Raw genomic sequence first — 24913 nt, forward strand, 5'->3', positions numbered from 1 at the left:
CTCCTTGGAAGGAAAGTTATGACCAACCTAGATAGTATATTCAAAAGCAGAAACATTACTTTGCCAACAAAGGTTCGTCTAGTCAAGGCTATGGTTTTTCCTGTGGTCATGTATGGATGTGAAAGTTGGACTGTAAAGAAGGTTGAGCACCGAAGAATTGATGCTTTTGAACTGTGGTGTTGGAGAAGACTCTTGAGAGTCCCTTGGACTGCAAGGAGATCTAACCAGTCCATTCTGAAGGAGATCAGCCCTGGGATTTCTTTGGAAGGAATGATGCTAAATTTGAAACTCCAGTACTTTGGCCACCTCATGTGAAGAGTTGACTCATTGGAAAAGACTCTGATGCTGGGAGGGATTGGGGGCAGGAGGAGAAGGGGACGAAAGAGGATGAGATGGCTGGATGGCATCACTGACTCGATGGACGTGAGTCTGAGTGAACTCCGGGAGTTGGTGATGGACAGGGAGGCCTGGCGTTCTGCGATTCATGGGGTCGCAAAGAGTCGGACATGACTGAGCAACTGATCTGATCTGATCTGATTTATATTATATTTATGAAATATATAACATGTATATAAAATATATATACAAAAGTATGAAATATAAATAAATCTCAAAATTCACATTGCATTTATGTAAACATAAAATTTAAGTTTTATGCAAATATAAATATCATTCAAAGAAGATAAATATATTATGAGATATATTAATGATCACTGGGTCAATAAATCCGGTTATTCCAATGGGATTTCTAAGTGTGTTTGGGAAATAGATAATAAAACAACCAAGTTTTCTGCACAGAGAGTGAGCCTGAATGTAGTCAATTATTCTCAATGTGGTAGAAAATGGAGTTTTAAACACACTTTATGTATTTGTAGGATAAAAATCAGTTTAATTCAATTCCAAATAAGTTGGAAAAAACAAAAAGAGGATATCAGGAAGGCTTGAGAATCACGTCAGACTGCAGGAAAAGTGTGAGAATTTATAGCAAGAAAATGAAACAGCGAAACTGAAATTGCAGCTATGACGACAGTTGATATACCAGCTGTACTCATTTTAATGATAGTAAAAGACAAAATCTCTCATATGGAATAAGAAACATGATATTTATTTGCAAAGAGATATAAGAAAATAATATAGAGAAGATAAAAATGAAAGAGCTAGCAAATACATATTAAGAATATGCAAGTAAGATAATGCATTGTTAAATAGGAAAAAGCAGAGTTCAAGGCAAAAAGTCTGATCATCTCCAATGAAGACAGAATATTTATGAATATTTTTAAATAAATATCATGGAATCAATAAGAAATATTAAAAATGTTCAACTATAAGCGTAATGGAAGTCTTTTCTTTCCTGACAGAACTAAGTTGCTGCTTCCATTGACAGATGAATAGGTAAAGATTATACATATATATATATATATATATTCAATGCAATATTATTCAGCAACAAAAAGCAGCAATATGAATGGACCTTGAGGATATTATGCTAAGTGAACTAAGTCAGATGTGAAAGTCACTCAGTTGTGTCTGACTCTTTGCAACCCCATAGCCTATACAGTCCATGGAGTTCTCCGGGCCAGAATATTGCAGTGGGTAGCCTTTCCCTTCTCCAGGGGATTTTCCCAATTCAGGGATTGAACCCAGTTCTCCCACTTTGCAGGTAGATTCTTTACCAGCTGAGCTACCAGGGAAGCCCAGGGATATTGGAATGGGTAGCCTTTCCCTTCTCCAGGGGATCTTCCCAACCCAGAAATCGAACTGGGGTGTCCTGCATTGCAGGAGGATTCTTTACAGATGGGGAAAGATAAATGCTGTATGATTTCACTCATGTGGAATCTAAAACACTAATAAACAAACAAGCCCCCCCCCCAAGAAAAAAAAACACCCTAAATAAATGAGAAAACCAAATCAATCATGTTGATACAGGGAACAAAGTAGTAGTTACTAGAAGGGGAGGGATGGCAAAGAAGGGAGAGATGGGTAAAGGGTGATGAGTGAGCATGCTAAGTCACTTCAGTAGTGTCCACCTCTTTGCAATCCTATGGACTGTAGCCCATCAGGCTTCTCTGTCCATGGGGATTCTCCAGGCAAGAATACTGGGGTGGGTTGCCATTTCCTCCTCCAAAGGGTGATGGATGGAAATTAAATTTTTAGTGAGCTCGCTGTAGCATATACAGAAGTAGAAATATGATGTTGTACACGTGAAATTTACACAGTGTTTATAGTTACCATGGACTGGAACACAAGAAGAAAGGGTATGTGTGTCTGTATGTGTGTGTGTGTGTGTGTGTGTGTGTGTGTGTGTCTGTATGTGTGTGTGTGTGGAAGGGTCGATGGCAGTGTTGGCAGAGCACAGGAGGCAGGCCACCCTCAGGGAAATTTGTGGGTGAGATGGAGAAGGCTCAGTGTGGTGGATCTTCTGAAATATAAGTGACAGCAGGATAAATAAATATATATCCAAGGCTGCAAAGAGGCAGCCACTGAAGCTAATGGCAGCCTAGTGATCAGAGACATCAGTGTGGTCCCAGTCAGCTGAAAACCTCATCTCCATGGCGACAGTCTTTCCTGCCACTCCTCTCAGCACCAAGCAGGGAAGCTGAAATTCATCTTTAAAAATTCTGCTAAAAATTGATTAAAGTAGAAAGTGACTCAGCTTTCCTTCTCTTTTTATTTTATCCCAGTTACCATGTTGAAGGAAAGAGTCTTACGTAGAGAGCACTGATTCACACAGAACCTGGTAATATAAGTAATTTCTTCACTTCTTTGAGTCTATTATTAGGGTTAACAAGCCTAGAATGGGAGTTACAAATGCCTGATTAATGAGAAGCTTTCTCCAGCACAGAGTTGTGTCAGGTGGTCCTGTATCTGAGGATGGCACACCCTTGTTGAGGGGTCACCTTGGATGGTTGGCACAGGGTGTTCAGCAAATATTACCGTGGACGTGGCTGACCTTGCGTCCCTGGGACCCACAGAGCTCTCACAGCTGGCCTCATTCACGTGACAGTGAACCTGGCTTGGGGCAGCTCCTTCACTATTGTACTAAAGAGTTTTTTCCCCTTGAAGTTTTCTGTTTGTTGCCTGTCAGCTGTTTAAGCTTTGGTGAGTATTAGCTACTGAGGGGCATCTACCAGGTTTACGCATCGTCAGCCGTTCCAAGTCACAGAAATACAGTGATCTACCGAAGAGGCACGAAGTCATCACCAAACTCTAACATGTCACTCCTTCCACTAACAACTGTATGTCGTGTTTGTTGTGGTCTGAGTGTCTGTGTCCCCCCACATGCACAGGTTGACACCTAACCCTTGATGATCAAGGATTATCATTGTTAGGAGGTAGGGATTAGTGTCCTTACAAGGAGCCGCAGAGACCCCGCCCCCCCCCGTGCCCCTTCCTCCAGGTGAGGATGCGGTGAGAAGATGTCATCTGTGAACCAGGAGGAAGCAGATCCTCACCAGACACAGAATCTGCTGGCACCTTGATCTAGGATGTCCAGCCTCCAGAGTTGGGACAGATGAATGTCTGGTGTATATAAGCCCCTTGTTAGAGGGCCTTTTGTCAGGGCAGCTGAATAGAGACTGCGCTGTCTGGCTGCCATTAGCACTTCACGCTCAGTGCTGTCAGCACCCAACTTCCAGCGACTGAGGCACTTCTGGCCCAGGCCCTCGTCAACAGCAGGTCGAGTCCTTCTCACCTTCCAGGCTCTCCTCCTTCTTCTCTGTCTCATCACTCTAACTCAGATGGTAAAGCTTATAAGGGCTCATGTAATTAGATGGCTGCTAGGTAGCCCAGGGGCATCTCCCATCTGAAGATCTGTACCTTTAACCACACCCTCAAGCTCCTTTTGTCGTGGGAGGTAACAAAGCCACTGATCCTGGGACTAGGTGAGGCTGACTCTCTGCCTCTGTCTTTCAAGTATAAAGACCCTTGTGATCACATCCTTGCCCCCACCCCCCACCCGCCGGGTAATCCAAGTGAATCTCCTGATCTAGGGTTAGTTTATTAAGTCCCTTAATTTCATCTGAACCAGAATCTCCTTTGCCTACAATGTAATGTAGTCACAGCTTCTGGAACCTTTAATAAATGAAGAAATGGAAGTTCAAAGTGGGTGACTGACTTTCTCAGACATGTTTAGGGTCTGTTGGGGTGACCATGTCAGGTGATATCAGAAATATGTGGATTCTTAAAGAGTCACCAGGCTCTAGCCTGGGTGTGACACCTTGCTTGGATGAACTGAAGATAACTCTGGGTGTTCCATTGTGGTTCAAGTTTTTCCAGGCAGCTCTGTTTCATGGAGAGAAAATAAATATGGTTTTTGAGAAGGAAGAGAACACATGTACAACTTTGTAATTTCTTTAAGCAAGACTATTGGCTTCAGATGGCATTGGTTTCAAATGTCTACCAAAAAAGTGACAAAATTTAAACAAAAATGTTTGTGCATTTCAGAAACTTTGTCCTCCAGGGGAGGAAAAGCACTGTTTTGTTTAACAAGGGACAGACATGGGACTGGCCCTCTTATCTTGACCCTTGACAAACCACTTGGGAAAGATTTTTTTCTTCCCTAATAACTTTGCTCTGTTCATCTAGAGGCCTTGGTTCCCAAGAGAGGGACATTTCAGCCAGGCTTCGTGGGAGTCATTTTGTCTTAACAGAGGATTTGTCTCAAGAAGGTGAAATTAGACCATTTAATCTGCTAATGACCCATTTACTGATTAAAATTAGTAACATGACATGCCCTGTATTATTAAGCCCTTTAAATACATTATAAGGTCTCCTGTGCTGGGGACCATATCACCCTCCCTCTCTGTCAAGAAGAGACTCTCTATCTTGACCCTAGTCTTTGATGTGTTCATTGAGGAAATCCAACTGGGTCATAAAATAGGCCACTTTTCAAAATATATGTTTTCCAGATCAGATTTATTTTTAAAAAAGGCAAAATCGAGGTCAGAGGCGTGAGCCATTGTGCAACTCTTTACTTTAGGATTCTGCCTCTGAGAATGTGGTGACCTAAATTTAGCAATTAAGTTGCTTATCTGGCACCATTCTGGTTTGCCCTATCATCTCCTTATTCCCATCCTGTAGAAGGGTGACTCTAGAGGCTATTCTCTTTTCTTCAATATCCGTTTCCCAAGGAAATATGGTCACATTAGGAGTCTTTTTATTTACTTCATTCGACTAATAAGCCAGTTCCACCTGCCAGGCACTGGGCTGGTCACTTGTTCTATCAGAAGAAGAAATAGTCCCCCAAAAGAGACAGTAGGAACACTCAATGGGGTATTTGAAAGAATTTAATGAAGGAGCTGTTTATAAAACTGTGGACAGGTTGTAAGGGAAAAAATCAAACAAAAAGCAGTCAGAGACTTGTAAGAATGGAGCCAGTGACCCCCTAGATCTACAGGTCTGGTGGTCAGGGTTAAGCTAACTTGGAGTCAGTCCAGCTGTAGGGAGAAGGCCACTCAACCTCTGTGGCATTCGAGGAAGTTCCCACATAGAGGGAAGAGTGAAAAGTTGTTGCTGCACCATGAAACACATTGGGATTCCTGGCCTCCAGAGGAGAAGAATTCAATCCGGGGCCAGAGACGAGGCTTGATCACTCAGAGCTTTTGTGTAATAGTTTTATTAAAGTATAAAGGAGATAGAGAAAGCTTCTGACATGGACATCAGAAGGGGGCAGAAAAAATATCCCCCTGCTAGTCTTTAGCTGGATGTTATATAGCTACTAGCAGTCTGCTAATTAAAAGGAAGGAAATGTCTCAAAACTCAGAGAATAATACCAGGCCCCTCACCCACAAGATGCATTTTGAGATAATCTTGGCATCAGGTGAGTCATCCCAGGTTATAAAACAAAAATTGACATGAATCTTGAAGAAAGGCATATTCCCACACAAATATATAGTTTCATTAACATAGATAAGAGAACAATGTATGAGTATAACATACCGGTTTGTCAAGTCAGTTCCGAGCCTTTACAGGAACCGACTTGAAAACAGAGTCTGGGGTAAATGCATAGTACATTAACATAGCTTAAGACAAACATTTCCATAAGAAAAAATGCATTGGTTAGCTCAAGGTTTGAGAAGAGTTATGTTCAGGTGGAATCAGGTGTCATTATGGCAACACAGTATTTTAAGAGAAACCTCTTTGTAAATTTGTATGGAGAAGGGGAAAAAATATATCACTGGTTTGTTTCCTCCTGTCTCTTAAGAGAGAAAAAAATGTCTGACACTTGCAGCCTATTTCGTCCATTTGGAGACCCCTAGCCTTCCTGCCTGTTACCCTCTCAAGAGGATGAAGTCTTGCCATGGACCAAATGTCTGTGTTCCCCCGCAAATTCATATGTTGAGTCCTGACCCCCAAGGTGATGGCGCCAGGAGGTGGAGCTCCCAGGATGGGATCAGTGTCCTTATAGAAGAAGAGCCCAGAGAGCTCCCTGTCCCTCCCTTCAAGGGAGGACACAGCAAGAAGATGCTGTGAACCAGGAAGAAGGTCCTCACCAGACACTGGATCTGCTGAAGCCTTGATCTTGGCTGTCCAGCCTCCAGAACTGTGAGAAGCAAATGTCTGTTTATATAAGCCACCCAGACAATGGTATTTTTGTTATGGCAGCAGGAGCTGACAGAGACATTGCTCCAACCTTGTTCGTTTCCTTCTTCCATCTCCTCCAGGTGCCTCCTTCTCCAGGTCCAACTGAAGGCCAGTGAGAAGGGGTGCAGATCAGTGCTAGGCACAGTGTGAGTGGGGGAGGGCAGAGGCTGCCTCCAGAGGGAGTCACCAGGCTGCTGACAAAAAGTGACCAGTCCTGACAGTCTAGTCATGCCATAGACATCACACTCCTGAACACTGTATCATACTAAAAGCTCTTTAGTTAAAGCATGTCTAAAGTGAATGGGTGCACAAGGGAATTTTAATACTTGCCTGGAGACTTAGGAGAGGGTGCCCACAGAAAACAGTACTTAAGTTGAGGGAGTGTTCTCATATATACAATATCATTCAAGTGTGAAAAATCACCAGAAAAAAACAGATATAATTGAAAACAGATTTTAACAATTCTATGACATAGGAATGTGTGTGCTAATTTACTGTCCTTTGTCATCGCAATGTGAAAGGGATGTTCAGGAACAAGAAAAGGACCAGAAAAAGGGAGACTATGATTTCCAATAAAAGATGGAGAGTCTTTTTAGTGCCAGTGTACAGTGGGAAAAGACATTTAAGAAGAATAATGGTAACTGTACCAGATGATGAATTGGCTCGCAGTAAATCAGTTAAAATAAGCTAAAATAATCTTCATGTAAGTATAAGCCAATCACATATTAAAAATATGATGAAAATTAAGAAACCCAGAATCTGATAAAATGAGAGCTTTAAGTATTATAAGGTACTATATTCTATATTATAAGTATTATAACATACTATAAGTATTAAGGGTTTATACCAGTAAAAACAAAACAGATTCAAGAACTGAATTTAAGTAAGTAATTTAAACTGAATTTAAGTAATTTAAGTGTCTTGGTAAGACACTTAAATTGAAATTATTTCAAAGGGAAATAAAAAAAAAATAAACACAGGAGGATTTATAAAAAATCCAGGTGATCCAAATGGGTTAATAATTCTTTGTAATTTATTCTCAGAAAAGATCTTGCTTAATGTTTGTAAAAGATGCAGAAAAGAAATTTGTAGCTGAGTTCGGGTGGACCAGTTGGACAGTTTTTTTGTTTGTTTGTTTGTTTTTATCATGCTGTGTTTGCATCTCCTGAGAAGTCTGTTCTGCCTTTGTTAGACTTTTCTGTGTTGGTTCTTACTTTTTCCTGTTAAACTCTAAGTTTCTTGAAGGCAAGAATTCTGACTTATTCCTCTGGTGCCGTGGCTTGTGGTGCTAAGTGCCCTGTATAGGTTTATTGACCCAATGAACGGTCACTGTTTATGGAGACCAGGCTCCACAGTACAGTGTGGGCTCCTTGTTGGAGGGCAGATGCTGTCATAGAAAGGCTCACAATCCTTCAAGAGCTCTTCCCGTTGCTGGCAGTAAGAGAAATGCGTTATCATGAAAAGCACTTTGACAGTGATGTGTGAAAGCCGCTGTATCCGAGGCAGGATCTGATGTGACTTACAGCGTTGTCCTGGTAAATAGGAAGTGATGTGTTGGAGAAGAAGCAGGGACCAGTGTGAGAGACAGCTCAAGTCTGTTGTGAATGCGGACGTAGATCAAGATATGATACGTTGAGTGGAGAAGGATGGTGGGAGAAAGGCAATAAGAGAGCCCAGTTTCCTCATATCCCAGGTCTGACTGTGGAAAAAAATGTTAAGTTATCCAGCAGCTATGAGGAGAAAAATGTGTAAAGATCCAAGGGGAATAAAGGTGAATTTAAAAAAAGAGTTATAAAGATGCCACATTAAATATTTATTATGATTATTCTAGCCAGGAGCTAGAAAACTCATTCCAGCCAAATTAATCTATCATTCTATTGGATTGTGACAGTTGCCTCCAAGAGATTTTAACAAAAGAGGCATGGTCATGCGTAAGTGCAGCCCAGGTTCCTTTTATTAATCTAACGCATTGTGTTTTTACAGCATTTCATAATTAGCAAAGTGTTTTTTTTTCCAGTGCCACATTTAATCCTCATGATAACCCTGTAAAAAGGGTATTGTCTCTGTCTTGCAAATGAGAAAATGAACGTGCAGGAGGGAAAAATGAGTCACACACTAGACTCTGCACGTTTGAGCAGGGGAGTTCAAACTCAGCCCTGCTAACTATATGAGCTTATTATTCATTTTACAGCATGAAAATGTGGTTCTGATGACTATCTATTGATTAATTGGTTAAAGCCAGTCATAAAAACAATGCACGCTTTTGTTGATATTTCTTACAGAAATGTAATACAGAAATATCATTTTCTTTAAAAAAATTTTTCACATTTTTGAAAAAAAAAGGTTTTTTTTAATGTAGACTATTTTTAAAGTCTTTATTGAATTTCTTACAATATTGCTTCTGTTTTATGTTTCGGTTTTTGGCCATGAGGCTTGTGGGATCCTGCCTCCCCGACCAAGGCTCAAACCTGCACCACCCCCAGTGGAAGGCGAAGTCCCAACTACTGGACTGCTCTTAGAGCCCTGGGATATATTTACCTTGTAATTGAATGTTTGTACCCTCTGACCAACATCTCCCCATCCCCTCAGACCCCAGCAACCACCCAGCGACTCTGTTTCTGTGAGTTCAATGTTTTTAATGTTACAGATGAAATCATACAATATTTGACCTGTCTGTCTGACTTATCCCACTTACAAGAATGCCTCTTCTACTAGTTGTTGTTCAGTCTCTCAGTTGTGTCTGACTCTTTGAGACCCCATGGACTGCAACAGGCCAGCCCTCCCTGTCCATTACCAACTCCCAGAGCTGGCTTAAATTCATATCCATTGAGTCGGTGATGCCATCCAACCATCTCATCCTCTGTTGTCCCCTTTTCCTCCTCCCCTCAATCTTTCCCAGCATCAGGGTCTTTTCCAATGAGTCAGCTCTTCCCATCAGGTGGCCAAAATATTGGAGTTTCAGCTTCAACATCAGTCCTTCCAATGAATATTCAGGGTTGATTTCCTTTAGTATTGACTGGTTTGATCTTCTTGCTGTCCAAGGTGCTCTCAAGAGTTATACTAGTTAGTATTTGCTAAATATATCCAGGTACTCAGAGACTGTGTGCATTTATATTTATAATTGTTATAATCTCTTGATGAACTGACTTTTTATCCTTATTGGCACCCCACTCCAGTACTCTTCCCTGGCAAATCCCATGGATGGAGGAGCCTGGTAGGCTGCAGTCCATGGGGTCGATAAGAGTTGGACACGACTGAGCGACTTCACTTTCACTTTTCACTTTCATGCATTGGAGAAGGAAATGGCAACCCATTCCAGTGTTCTTGCCTGGAAAATCCCAGGGACGGGGCAGCCTGGTGGGCTGCTGTCTATGGGGTTGCACAGAGTCGGACAAGACTGAAGTGATGCAGCAATGACCTTCTTTATCTCTGTATAGAGTTTTTTTTTGGTTTGTTTGTTTTCCTTTTGCTGGTAGAAAGAAAAGTTGCCTTTTTTTTTTTTTTAGCTCTTCTGATTTATTTTGAATTAAAGATGGCAAAATGTAACTCATTTGGTTAATCAGAATGACAGCAATCGGGGGGGTGACAGACTCCGTCCCCAAAAATCTGGTTATAGTTTTGACTTAAAGTCTACTTTGTCTGATATACATATAACTACTCCAGCTCTTCTTGGTCACAGTTGATGAAGAACATCTAGAGTATCTTTTTCCATCCCTGCACTTTGAGTCTGTATGTGTCCTCAAGACTGAAGTAAGTCCATTGTGGGCAGCACACAGTTGGGTCTTTTGTTTTTCAGTCCATTCAGCTATCCTATGTCTTCTGCTTGGAGCATTTAGTCCATTTATATGTAAAGTAGTTACTGATTGGTAAGGACCTACAATTGGCATCTAAATGTTTTCTTGCTGTTTGTAGTTCCTTCATTTTCTCTTTCCTTCTCTCTCTTTATCACTGTCTTCCTTTGGGAGTTGGTGATAGCTTTGATTTTCTTTTGTTTACATATCTTTTTTTGGGGGGGAGGATCTATTTTAGGATTTTGCTTTGTGGATAGATACCATGATGGTTTTTCCAGTGGTCATGTATGGATGTGAGAGTTGGACTGTGAAGAAAGCTGAGTGCTGAAGAGTTGATGCTTTATAACTATAGTGTTGGATAAGACTCTTGAGAGTCCCATGAACTACAAGGAGATCCAACCAGTCTATCCTGAAGGAGATCAGCCCTGGGTGTTCTTTGGAAAGAATGATGCTAAAGCTGAAACTCCAGTACTTTGGCCACCTGATGCGAAGAGTTGACTCATTGGAAAAGACTCTGATGCTGGGAGGGATTGGGGGCAGGAGGAGAAGGGGAGGACAGAGGATGAGATGGCTGGATGGCATCACTGACTCGATGGACGTGGGTTTGAGTGAACTCTGGCAGTTGGTGATGGACAGGTAGGCCTGGCGTGCTGATTCATGGGGTCGCAAAGAGTTGGACACGACTAAGAGACTGAACTGAACTGAACCATGAAGTTTAGTGGTAAAGAATCCACCTGCCAATGCAGGAGACATCAAGGACCCAGGTTCAATACCTAGGGCAGGAAGATCCTCTGGAGAAGGAAATGGCAACCCACTCTAGTATTCTTGCCTGGAGAATCTCATAAACAGAGGAACTTGATGGATTACAGTCCATGGGATTGCAAAGAGTCGGGAAAGACTGAGCAAGTGAGCATATAGATGTAACAGTCCATTTTATACTGTTAACAAATTAACTTTGGTCACATACAAAGATTCCAGTCTTTATTTATTTTTTCATGCCCTTTTTAAAAAATGAGGTATATCAACATATATCATTATGCAAGTTTACAGTGTTACAGTGTGCTGGTTTGATACATTTTACAATGTAATATAATTACCCTTGGCAGTTAGCTAATACCGCTAAAATGCCATGTAATTACCATTTCTTTTTTTTTTTTTTTTACTTTCTTTTTTTTACCATTTCTTTTGAGGTCATGATTTACCTATTTTTCTTTTGTATTCTCATCAACAAATGATTGCAGCTGTAGTTATTTTAATACTCTTGTTCTTTACCCTTTGTATTAGAGTTAAGTGGTTAACACATCACCATGTTATGTTATTGGAGTATTTTGAATTTGACTGTATACTCACTTTTGCCACTGTGTTGTGTGTTTTTGTGTCTTCATGTTACTAATTAGTGTTCTTCCATTTCAGCTTGAAGCACTACTTTCAGCATTTCTTGTAAGGCAGGTCTAGTGGTGATGAGCTCCTTCAACTTTTGTTTGAAAGGGAAACAAACAAATCTTACCTTGTTTCTATTTCAGAAGGACAGCTTTTTCTTCCCTCCCCCTCCTCCCCCTCCATCCCCTCCCCCTCCCCCCTCCCTTCCTCTTTTCTTCTTTCTCCCCTTCTTCCTCCCTCTCTTTTCTCCTCTGTTTCCTCTTTTTAAAGAAATCTCACACGCAAAATTTCAGATGTGACATTCAAAACAGCAAAAGGGATGCACTCCCATCCTCCACAGCAGTAAATGCAGTGATTAACAGAATAAGATTCTTCCTCTTTGTCACCGTCGTCCAGATTAAATAGCCATATGAAAACAGAAATGGTACTTTTGTGACTAGGTTGATTGGCATTTATGATCCTTAATGAGACATAATGCAGTCATTTGCACAGACCATGTGCACATCCCCAGCCCAAGCTGTCACGTAGCCAAGTAGAAAGTACACAGGGTAGAGACGCATCATAGCGGTACTGCAGCCTACAGAAGCAGGACTCCAGCAGCTGCCAGAAATCCGTCCATCCATCCCTACCTAGCATATGCTTCTATCTGAGATCTTTGGCTCTGTCTGAAAATACTTTAAAAACTGTTTCAATTCAACTTTTTATTTTGAGATAATTATAGATTGATGTGCATATGTAATAAATAAAACAGAAATCCCATATACGTTTCACAGAGAGTCCTTCACTGAGAACACTGAGCAAAGTCATGATGTAATAGCACAACAAGTAGACTGGCATTAATATGATCAACTGATCTTGTTCACATTTCCCCCATTTATACTTGTACTTAATTATATGTGCGTGCATGCAGGGCTGAGTCGTGTCCGACTCTTTGTGACCCCTTGGACTGTAGCCCACCAGGCTTCTCTGTCCATGGACTTCTCCAGGCAGAAATACTGGAGTGGGTTGCTATTTCCCCCTCCAGGGGATCTTCCCAACCCAGGGATCAAACCCATATCTCCTGCATTAGCAGGCAGATTCTTTATCACTGAGCCACCTGGGAAGCTAGTACTTATTTACAGATGTATGTATTTAGTTCCATGAAGTTTTATTGTGTGCATGGTTTGTGTATCTATCTCACAGTCAACATACAGGACTTTTCCATCACCATGTGGGCCCCTTGTCCCATGATTTATTAAATCATCTACTTCTACTCTCACTACCTCGCCCCATCTTTAACTCCTGGAAACGACTAATCAGATCTCCATTTCAAGAATATTATATAAATGGAATTAATTCATAAGCCTTGGAATTGGCTTTTTTCCATCCAGCAGAGTTCTCTGGAGATCAAGTTGTGCATATCAACGGTTCATTCCTTTTTATTGCTGAGGAGGATCCTGTGATACACACCCACTGATTTTGTTGAACTGTTTACTCGTTGAAGGACATTTGGATTGTGTTCAGTGTTTGGCTACTATGAATAAAGTTGATGTAAACATTTCTGTATGGATAATTTTGTGAACATGTTTCAATTTTCCTGGGATAAATGCCCAAGGATATAATTGCTGGGTCATAGCTCCAGGTGTCATTTTCTGAGACACTGGTTTTCCGAGTGGTCATACCATTCTACTTTCCGGCCATGGTGTCTGAGGGAACCACTTATTCCCTTCACTCTGCCAGTATTTGATGCTGTTACTACATAGTTTTAAGCTATTCAGATAGTGGTTTAGTGCAGTGATATCGCTGTGGTTTTAGGATGCATTTGCTAATGGCTAATAAAGTTGAACATCTTTCCCTGTACTTACATGCCATCTGTAGTTTGTCTTTTCATCCTCTTAACAGGGTCTCTTGCAGAGTAAACACTTCTAATCCTGATGAAATCTAATTTATCATTTTTTTTAGTGAAATCTAATTTATCATTTTTTTTTAGTGCCTTTGGTGTTAAGCCTAACAACTCATTGCCTAGTTCTAAGTTCCCCAATCTTTTCTACTTTTCCTGTAAGAATTTTTATAATTTTACACTTTACACTTAAATCTGTGATCTGCTTTGGGTTAATTGTATAAAGTGTGAGGCTTGAGATGACATGATGGCATTCATTTTCTTTTTCCACTTATGGCTGTGTGGGTGCCCCAGCATCATTTGTTGAAAGGCCATCTTTCCTCCACTGTATTGCATTTACACCTCTGTGCAAAAAACCCCACAGCAAATATGGTATGTCTGTGTGTGTCTGGATTCATCAATGATCAGTCTTATCACCTGCAAATAGAAATGTTTATTCCTTCCTTTTCTATGCGTGTGTGCTCAGTCATGTTGGACTCTTTGCAACCCTATGGACTGTAGCCCAGCAAGCTCCTCTGTCCATGGGATTTCCCAGGAGTGGATACTGGAGTGGGTTGACATTTCATCCTCTAGGGGATCTTCCCAAACCAGGGACTGAACCCAGGTCTCTTGCATCTCCTGCATTGACAGGGGGGTTCTTAACAACTCTGCTACCTGGGAAGCCCCTTTCTTTGCTCTGTGCAAGCACAAATACGTGCTTGCCAAAGAAAACAATTTGAAAAAGTGAACTCCATAGTTTCAAGAAAAACAGTAACTAATGAGGAAACTGTATCCATTCATAAATGTCCCATCATCTCAGTGCAAGGTATAGACAAGCGAGAGGAGAGTTCTTCATTAGGAAATAGCTCTATTCTGATTACTTGTTTCATCATCTGCAAAGGCAGGCAAATACAGTCAGTTTTGGGAAAAGGTTGTGAATCAGTAAAGGTAAGAAGGAAGTTCTTGATTTCACTGTTGGCCTAAGAAAAGGATCTTTCTCCTAAGCTACAAGAAAGTTTTTTTATGCATAAACAAACAGAACGTTATCAGCAGAATAATGTAAATTTGCTAACATGGCTTAAGGGATCTCATGACATAATTGGGAAGTGAAAAGATTGAATTTGTCTCAATTCAGTAACAATTTACTGATTATCTCTTCATGGTCCTGCCAGGCAATGTGGAATGAATGAGAACAGAAGACAGAGTCTGTGCACCAGGTGAGGCTACACTTTTCCTGATCTGGAGCAATTACCCGCAGAGAAGCTCACAAAGCTCCTGTCCAGAGATGGAGGAAGAACACCTCTTTCCAAGCGTCCTGATTAGGCAGGGCTTCGGAGTGGTGCAAACCAGGAGGGTGCTTTCTGCAGGATGGTTCTGCCCCACTATTCTTTCCTGTTCAGCCTTCTTCTTTCCCTCCCTCACCTGAGCAAGGGATACAGACCTTGCAGGTGGCAGACTGTGTTTACCATCTGTTTCCTTTCGCTGTTCTTCCTGGTCCCCTGTCACTACCTCCAGTCTTAGCAAGGGTTCTATACCTGCTGTGCCCTTCATCACTCAGTCTTTGTTCATATCAGGGTTTAATTTATGGATGAGAAATGTTTGGATTTTCAATAAATAGAGGAGAGCTAACTAACTGTTTATTTAACTTATATGCAGAGTACATCATGAGAAATGCTGGGCTGGAGGAAGCACAAGCTGGAATCAAGATTGCTGGGAAAAATATCAATAACCTCAGATATGCAGATGGCACCACCCTTATGGCAGAAAGTGAAGAAGAACTAAAGAGCCTCTTGATGAAAGCAAAAGAGGAGAGTGAAAAAGTTGGCTTAAAGCTCAATATTCAGAAAACTAAGATCATGGCATCTGGCCCATTACCTCATGGCAAATAGATGGGGAAGCAGTGGAAACAGTGGCTGACTTTATTTTTCTGGGCTCTAAAATCACTGCAGATGGTGATTGCAGCCATGAAATTAAAAGACGCTTACCCCTTGGAAGGAAAGTTATAATCAACCTAGACAGCATATTAAAAAGCAGAGACATTACTTTGCCAACAAAGCTCCATCTAGTCAAGGCTATGGTTCTTCCAGTGGTCATGTATGGATGTGAGAGTTGGACTATAAAGAAAGCTGACTGCCGAAGAATTGATGCCTTTGAACTGTGGTGTTGGAAAAGACTCTTGAGAGTCCTTTGGACTGCAAGGAGATCCAACCAGTCCATTCTAAAGGATATCAGTCCTGGGTATTCATTGGAAGGACTGATATTGAAGCTGAAACTCCAATACTTTGGCCACCTGATGTGAAGAGCTGACTCACTGGAAAAGACCCTGATGCTGGGAGGGATTGAGGTCAGGAAGAGAAGGAGATGACAGAGGATGAGATGGTTGGATGGCATCACCGACTTGAAGGACATGGGTTTGGGTGGACTCCAGGAGTTGGTGATGGACAGGGAGGCCTGGCATGCTTCGGTTCATGGGGTTGCAAAGAGTTGGACAAGACTGAGCAACTGAACTGAATGAACTAACTTAGGTCTCTATGGCTCCTCAAGTCTATGAATAAAACAATGAAGCAATTCAAGATTCAGTGGTGAAAATCCAGTGTCTCTGTATGTGTATATACACATATATATTTATATACACACACACACACCATGTATGTATAGGGCTTCCCATGTGGCGCAATGGTAAAGAATCTGACTGCTAATGCAGGAAACACAGGAGAACTGGATTCAATCCTTGGATCAGGAAGATCCCCTGAAGGGGGAAGTGGCAACCCAGTCCAGTGTTCTTGCCTGGAAAATCCCATGGACAGATGAGCCTGGCAGGTACAGTCCATGGGGTCGCAAAGAGTCAGATGCGACTGAGGAACTGAGAATGTACACATATATATGCATATATACACATAATATGTATATGCATAAACTATATGTAGTTATGTAATATGTAGAATTACATATGTAATATGTAAAAAAATTAGCAATAAATAATATATAGTTACATAATATGCAATAGTAAAGGTTATAATATACAAAATTATGTGCAATATATATAATATGTAATAACAAATTACATCACTGTGGTGGCTTTAGTCTTCAGGTAGTGATACTTTCATGTAAGTGGAATTGTATAATGTGCACATGAGGTTTGTGAGGTTCATGTATGCAGCTTTATGAGACATTAATGAATTTATTAAAAAGAAGTTGCCTCCAAAATAAGGAAAGAAATAATTGTCTGGAAGGAGTTATCTCTTTGTATAGCTTTCTGCCATCAGCAGATTTCCTAAGCATGGATGGGAAGAATAAGCACCAGGATCTGCTTGTCTTGCATCTCCAGTTCTAGCAGGTGGGGTGGGCAGGGGTGGGGTGGGGAGAGCCCTCCTCTTGAGGAAGGACTTCCGGGTCCTCAGGGCATCATGGCGGGTGTGTCTGAGCTGGAACCAAGAGGGGAAGATGCCTCCTTCCTGCTGTGAAACTTGAGGAACCTTCCTGGGATGATTTTACTGTGATGCGCCTTCTCTTCCATGAAGGTAAGAAACAGATTGGTTTTGATGTTTCACTCTTACTATTTTTTTTATCTTGTATGGTTTATTATCTTATACCACTTATTTCCCTCTTAGAACTTAAAAAGGAATTATTTTTGAAGTTTAAATTTACCCTGTTTCCTTATTTGGTGAGTTTGTTAAAAACTAAATGAAATATGTTAATCCCCTGGGAGGAAACAACACAAAAAACCAAAAAGCAGAACATAAGCATCAACTTTAACCCCAGGGTAATTGTTTATCTTTTATGTTGTTCAGTTCTGCAAGCAAACTTATTTTAGTTTTGTACTTCCCTTGGCCTGGAAATAGACTGACTTTAAGATGAAGTCATGTTTTTCTAAAATAGAAGGTTGATACCATCTACCTACAGATACAGACCTCACACTGAGTGAGCTAGATATTTGCCTTCTCACTGCCCCAGTTTTTCCTTTTTGGTGCAATTCGTGTATTTGGAACTTCTGCTGAGGTTATCAGCCAGCTGGGCTCAACTTAGTAAATCCTTTTTTGCCTTGAAAGGATTCATCTCAGTGCAGGGACATCTGTTAACAGCGCTTAAGTATAAGAGAGAGAAATAAGTTTTAGGTTGGTCCAAAATGTCTGAGAAAGCCTTCGATACCTCATGGAGAAGAATGATGGAGTGGGTCATGTTGAGTCATTTCTTTCCTTTTTTATTGTTTGTGTCCTCGACATGAATCTTCACCCAGGACACACTGATTATCTATGTGTGTTAATTACAAACTATGGCAAGTTAATAGACCACCTCATAATTCTGAGGACACTCATAAATCTTTTCTCAACTGTTCGCTTAAGATTTCCTGAGAAATTAGTTTTACTTCTTAGCAGATATAGATGAATTTTCTGCCAGCACAGCATCCTACATCTATATATCTGTGGCTCTTGGTTTGCTCCTCAGGTTTAAAAAACAGAAATGAAAGCAATTACATAACATCAGAATCTTCTTTCTGGAAAATCTTCAAATATAAGTTAGTTTTGTTATGTCTTTACTGGCTTATATGGAATTGTCTGAAAGTGCGCTATGCCACATCTTTATCAATAGCTCATTGAACTCAGAATTCCCAGCATAAATCAGGTATGTTTTATTAAACATCATAGTTGTTCTGAAGATTGTTAATTGAACATCACTAATTTCTTATTGCACCAATATTGACCCGTCATCGCTGACTAATTTTAAAGTTCTCTTGAGCCTACTGTGAATAAAGCTGAGTGCCGAAGAATTGATGCTTTTGAACTGTGGTGTTGGAGAAGACTCTTGAGCGTCCCTTGGACTGCAAGGAGATCCAACCAGTCCATTCTGAAGGGGATCAGTCCTGGGTGTTCTTTGGAAGGAATGATGCTAAAGCTGAAACTCCAGTACTTTGGCCACCTCATGCAAAGAGTTGACTCAATGGAAAAGACTCTGATGCTGGGAGGGATTGGGGGCAGGAGGAGAAGGGGACGAAAGAGGATGAGATGGCTGGATGGCATCACTGACTTGATGGACGTGAGTCTGAATGAACTCCGGGAGTTGGTGATGGACAGGGAGGCCTGGCGTGCTGCGATTCATGGGGTCGCAAAGAGTCGGACATAACTGAGTGACTGACTGAACTGAACTAAACTGAACTGAGCCTATGTAAGGCCTCACCTTGAAATACTTTGTTTGAACAACAGGTAGTTTCATGTATTAACAATAGCAGAGTCAAACTAACTCAATGTTACATTCTTTCTCTTGAAATCATTTTCTTTGAACTTTGATTTCATAACTCAGGTCTTTCACAATGTGGTGAAATTGTTTATTTTTTATCTTGAAATTATTATTCCTGTATTATTTTTTGCAGGCTGCTAGAATCAGAAGGCATGGCACAGAGAATAGTTAGAATTCATTTCAGGTTTGCCATTTCACTAAAATGAAAACACCCTTATTGCTCATCTTCAAAATCCTCTTAATGGGCCTTTTCTCCATGTGATTCATTGTATCACCTTCAAGTAATAGTTCTATTTTACTTGATGACAGTGATTTGAGATTGTCAAAGTAACATTACCTGTGAAGGTACCAAAGATGAACTTACATGGGAGGAGGAGGTATGGTAGAAAGAGTCTTCTCAGCATCAGAAGTGATTGTGTCTGTAATCTGATTGTTTATTTATGCATCTTATTAAGCAAACACATGTAACACTTAGTATATACCAAGCACAGGTCTCAGCTCTTTAAATATTGAAACGTTCATTTTTATATTTTGTTATCAATGCTTTGCATGAGATTAACTGAGTCTGGAATTTTGAAGTGGCTGCCCAAGGTGACACAGAGGCTAGTTTGGAGAAGGATGAGAACCCAAGGGAAACTGAAGGTTGAGAAGAATGAGAATGCAGTGGCGGCTCAGGAATCTGTGAGCTCACCTGCTCTGCTATGTCCCCTGACCTCTGTTTTCTAACTTAGAAAGGGATCATTCTAACTGGGTTATGGACTTCAGAGCAGGTATACCCAAATTCCATTCCCCTACCAAAAAAAAAAAAAACAATACTGAGTGTTACAGGAGAAAACGTTACCTGCTTGGCAGAGTGTATTTACAAGGCAAGGAGAAGCATTACAAATGGAAAACTTTTCTTTTGAATTTGTAACTGGAAAAGGTTTTCAAAGAAGTTCTCAATCTTTCAAAGTGCTTTCAGTGCTTGTCAGCAGGTACTGAAAGTAAGAAAAATGAAGCTGATGAAATTATGTTGATTGCATTAATGTCATCTCCTCCATGCTCATCTCCCATAATAGGGAAAAGCCATAACTAATGTCCTCCCGGGGAAGTGAAAAGGACACGAGGAGACCAGAATTCATTATTTGATAGACTTCATCTACACTCAGTATTCTTTTCTTTTAAAAAATGCTACCTTTTCTCTTCCTTTGTGATAGATTCAATAGGAAAATATATTGAAAGAGTCACATACATCATTTTACTATTTTTTTTTTTCTGATAAAAGATTCCTCTGAAGTTACAGTCACCAAAAAGTTCTAATTTTCTCCATGGTTTTGAAACTTGGCTCAGCTATCACTAATTTACTGGTAAGAGAATATGTTAGATAATTTAATGTAACTACTGAGATCATGAAACCTTTGAAACTACTGAGGTTAATAGTTTAACTTTCTGGGTTGAGGATAGGTACACTGTCGAAAGTCAGTTTTCCACCTGGTTGTGTAAAGGTCGTGTGGAAAAGGGGCCCTGGGGGCAGAATATCTTCCAATGGTCAAGAATCTCTTTCCTATATCAGGACTTTTTCTTCATATATTTTAAGTTAAATATGTCTTACTCAGCTTGGACTGCTGTGAAAAACACCCACAGACTGGGCGGTTTATAAAGAACAGTATGGAAAATTCTGAAAGAGATGAGAATATCAGACCACCTGACCTGCCTCTTGAGAAACCTAGATGCAGGTCAGGAAGCAACAGTTAGAACTGGACATGGAACAACAGACTGGTTCCAAATAGGAAAAGGGGTACGTCAAGGCTGTATATTGTCACTCTGCTTATTTAACTTTTATGCAGAGGGCATCATGAGAAATGCTGGGCTGGAAGAAGCACAAGCTGGAATCAAGATTGGCAGAAGAAAAATCAATAACCTCAGATATGCAGATGATACCACCCTTATGGCAAAAAGTGAAGAACTAAAGAGCCTCTTGATGAAAGTGAAAGAGGAGAGTGAAAAAGTTGGCTTAAAGCTCAACATTCAGAAAACGAAGATCATGGCATCCAGTCTCATCACTTCATGGGAAATAGAAGGGGAAACAGTGGAAACAGTGGCTGACTTTATTTTTCTGGGGTCCAAAATCACTGCAGATGATGATTGCAGCCATGAAATTAAAAGACACTTACTCCTTGGAAAGTAAGTTATGACCAACCTAGATAGCATATTCAAAAGCAGAGACATTACTTTGCCAACAAAGGTCCATCTAGTCAAGGTTATGGTTTTTCCAGCAATCATGTATGGATGTGAGAGTTGGACTGTGAAGAAAGCTGAGCACCGAAAAATTGATGCTTTTGAACTGTGGTGCTGGAGAAAACTCTTGAGAGTCCCTTGGATTTCAAGGAGATCCAACCAGTCCATCCTGAAGGAGACCAGTCTTGGGTGTTCATTGAAGGACTGATGCTGAAGCCGAAACTCCAATACTTTGGCTACCTCATGTGAACAGTTGATTCATTGGAAAAGATCCTGATGCTGGGAGGGATTGGGGGCAGGAGGAGAAGGGGATGACAGAGGATGAGATGGCTGGATGGCATCACTGACTCGATGCACATGAGTTTGGGTGAACTCCAGAAGCTGGTGATGGACAGGGAGGCCTGGCATGCTGTGATTCATGGGGTAGCAAAGAGTCGGACACGAGTGAGCAACTGAACTGAACTGAGTGTGTTTTTCATGATTCTAGAGGTTGGAGGTCTGAGATGAGTGTGCCAGCCTTGTCAGATTCTGGGGAGAGCTCTGTTCCTGGTCCATAGATGGCCAAGCTCTCCTTATAGCCTCATGTGGTAGGGGTGAGGTGTAGAGAAAGAATAAGAGACAGAGGGAGTGCTCTGATGTCTCATCTTATAAGGGCACTGATCCCATCACGGGGGCTCCACCCTCAGCCTAATCACCTCCCAAAGGCCCCCCCTCCTGACACCATCACTTTGGATGGGGTTAAACATGCTTCAATATATGAATATTTGGAGATCACAAACATTCAGTCCATAGCAGAGCTTATATGAAAGCTTTTGATTTTTTAAAATATTATTTGTGGTTTCAATGCATCTCAGTAACTTTTGGAATCCTGGCCAAGATACAAAATCAGATGTTTGATTCACGTTCTTACATGTAGCTTCTTTCCTATTATTAAAGGATATTCCTGGTGTCTCTCATTCCATATCTTTGGAGTTTCCATCTGTCATGAATGGGAGGGTTTTCTGCAGATGTGCACCAATGTGAGTGAGGAAGGGTGGTGAGAAAAAGATTAGAATTGTGGTCAGAGACCTGGATTCAAGTTTGAAGTTGGCAGTGTACCAGCAGTATTATTTACTCCCTTTTGAAGTTTATTTTGTGTGCCTGACTTTAAAAAGTAATGCACAGCCCATTCGCTTCATAGGGTTATGCTGGGAATTAAATGAACTTGTGTATGTGAAGCTGCCAGCAAACTAAATGCCCAAAAAATGTACCTCAGGCACTCACATATAACATGTGTGTATGAGTCACATTTGTGTTCTGAAAGGATGCCAAGAGCCCACACATGAAATACAATGATTGACCAAGATAAAGACCCAGGGACAGAAGTGGATGCAGGACAGGAGTGAGGAAGACTCTTCATGACTTCATCCCGCCAGGAGCCGTCAATGGCACAGTCCTTCTATTCTTTGACACTACTTGGATTTTTATAATGAATAAATATTACTTTTATACAACTAATAGCATCCTTTTAAAAACTGGACAACTTATAAAGACTAAATTTTTGATTTAAGGATTTTTATTTAGAACATTTCTTTCTGATAATAAATTGGGGAAAATAATCAGTAGGTTGGGCAATTTGTAGTCTGAAATAATAAAACCATGTAATTTGAGTACATGAAAAGTTTTGACTTTCTGTTCTTTATCACAAGGGGAGGTGCTTGATCTAATTAAGTCCAAAGCAGTATCATATAATAAGGACAAGCTAGGATTGATCAACAATCAGGATACTATATGAAATCCATCTCATTGACCTTAAATATCTAGATGACCAGAATGTGGTCCAATTTATTTGCTAAATCAGGAGATTGATTGTCTTATGGCAACATTTTTTCTGTGAACCCTAAGCCCAGCATTTCCAATAATTTACTTTAAAAATTATCACATAAATATCATGTCAAGTGTTTTTTGTCAATACCCACTCATCTTGATATATCTTCACTTGTGTCATGGGCACAGGTGTGCTGTAAATTTAGAGGGCATCTTTGAAAAATTCTAATTACGATGGGGAATAACCAACATCCACAAAACTGGCTCATCCTCTAACCTGTTTGACTTATATTTATTGGCAAGCACCACAGTTGCGAAGTTATACCACTTTGTATTTCAGTAGGTCTATTTTTGTTGTGTTGTTTTGAGTAGGTCCAATGGCACCCCACTCCAATACTCTTGCCTGGAAAATCCCATGGACAAAGGAGCCTGGTGGGCTGCAATCCATAGCGTCGCGAAAAGTCGGACACAACTGAACGATTTCACTTTCACTTTTCACTTTCATGCATTGGAGAAGGAAATGGCAACCCACTCCAGTGTTCCTGCCTGGAGAATCCCAGGGACGGTGGAGCCTGGTGGGCTGCTGTCTATGGGGTCACACAGAGTCGGGCACGACTGAAGTGACTTAGCAGCAGCAGCAGCAGCAGCAGCATACACACCTGTGTTTTGTAGGAGAACAATTACTTTGGAGAGAGGCAGGCCTGGTTTAACCTAGCTCCATTACTTCCCTTCCCTGTAACCTTGGGCAACTTACTTCATCTCTCTGAGCCTTCCTGGAAAATGTTGCTAATGACACCATTTTAAGATTGATGACAATGTATGTATTTTGTTGGCCACAGTGTATGTGATCAATAAATAGTAGCTATTATTCCTGCAAAAAAATGGAAACCGATGATGGGATATTGGATTAAAATCAAGGGAAAAGAGCTAAGTAAATAGCTCATTTTTAGACAATGAAGAGAATGTCATTTAGTGCACAAGCACCCATCTTCTCTGAGGCAGGAGTGGCTGCTTCTGGTGACCTTCTAAACACTAGTGGAGCAGGTGTGGGGGGAGGCGTAATCCCATCTGAGAGTCCCTTCTCACAGGGACTGCTGTTCATTTTAGACATGTCTCTATTGATAAACATGTGGGCTTTCATCGTTTCATGGAACAAATGGAACTGCAACGTACGCCTCCGGATTTGTGTAGCTGATTTCACGTTTCATTGTGTTTTAGACAATTGTGTCATTTTCATTGTTGTCTTTTGGGACAGTAGATCTTACCCGACAGTGAGTGGTGAGGCAGACCAAGAAGGGAGCTGAGGGTACAGACCCCCTCTGATACAGAACAGTGTCTCAGAAGCATCTCTCTTTCTAGCCTCTGTTTGACACTGGCTCTTATTTTCACTGGACACATCCAGCAGTAACCATGAGTCGCTTCTATGGATACACGTGAACATCACTTGCAGCTCCATCTATCAGTGGATGGGAAGGAACTAATTTAAAGTACTATTGGAAACTGAAGGGGCAGAGAAGTCCCTCAGGATTACAATGTCAGCAGATGGACCACTTATACAGGACTGTTCCTGTGTTCTGACTCCCATCTCAGAAGCCACCTTTTCTAAAGATCCTGGAGTCACGAAATAGAAGAACTGTGGACCATGGAGCTGCCATTCCAGCCTTGGAAGGTGTCTTCCGATTGATTTCTCCATGAGAGGTAAACAGGCAAGAATACTGGAGTGGATTGCCATTCCCTTCTCCAGGGGATCTTCCTGACCAGGGATCAAACCCAGGTGTCCTGCATTGCAGGCAGATTCTTTACCATCTGAGCTACCAGGGAAGTCCAAAATACAACAAAATGTATTTGCTGTTTGGTTGCTGCTGTTTTGGGTTTTCTGTGCTATGGAGCTGCACCTAATTCTGTTTTGAACAGCTCACTCCTTCATTCCCTGTGATTACCATTCTGAATCATCATCATCACTGTCTCCAGGTCTCCGAGAAGATGCCACATTTCTCATTCCCTCAGCATTTACGTGCAAACCCTCTCTTTATAAATGTATGTG

This window comes from Bubalus kerabau, chromosome 13 (genome assembly GCF_029407905.1).
Source record: "Bubalus kerabau isolate K-KA32 ecotype Philippines breed swamp buffalo chromosome 13, PCC_UOA_SB_1v2, whole genome shotgun sequence".
NCBI lineage: Eukaryota > Metazoa > Chordata > Mammalia > Artiodactyla > Bovidae > Bubalus > Bubalus kerabau.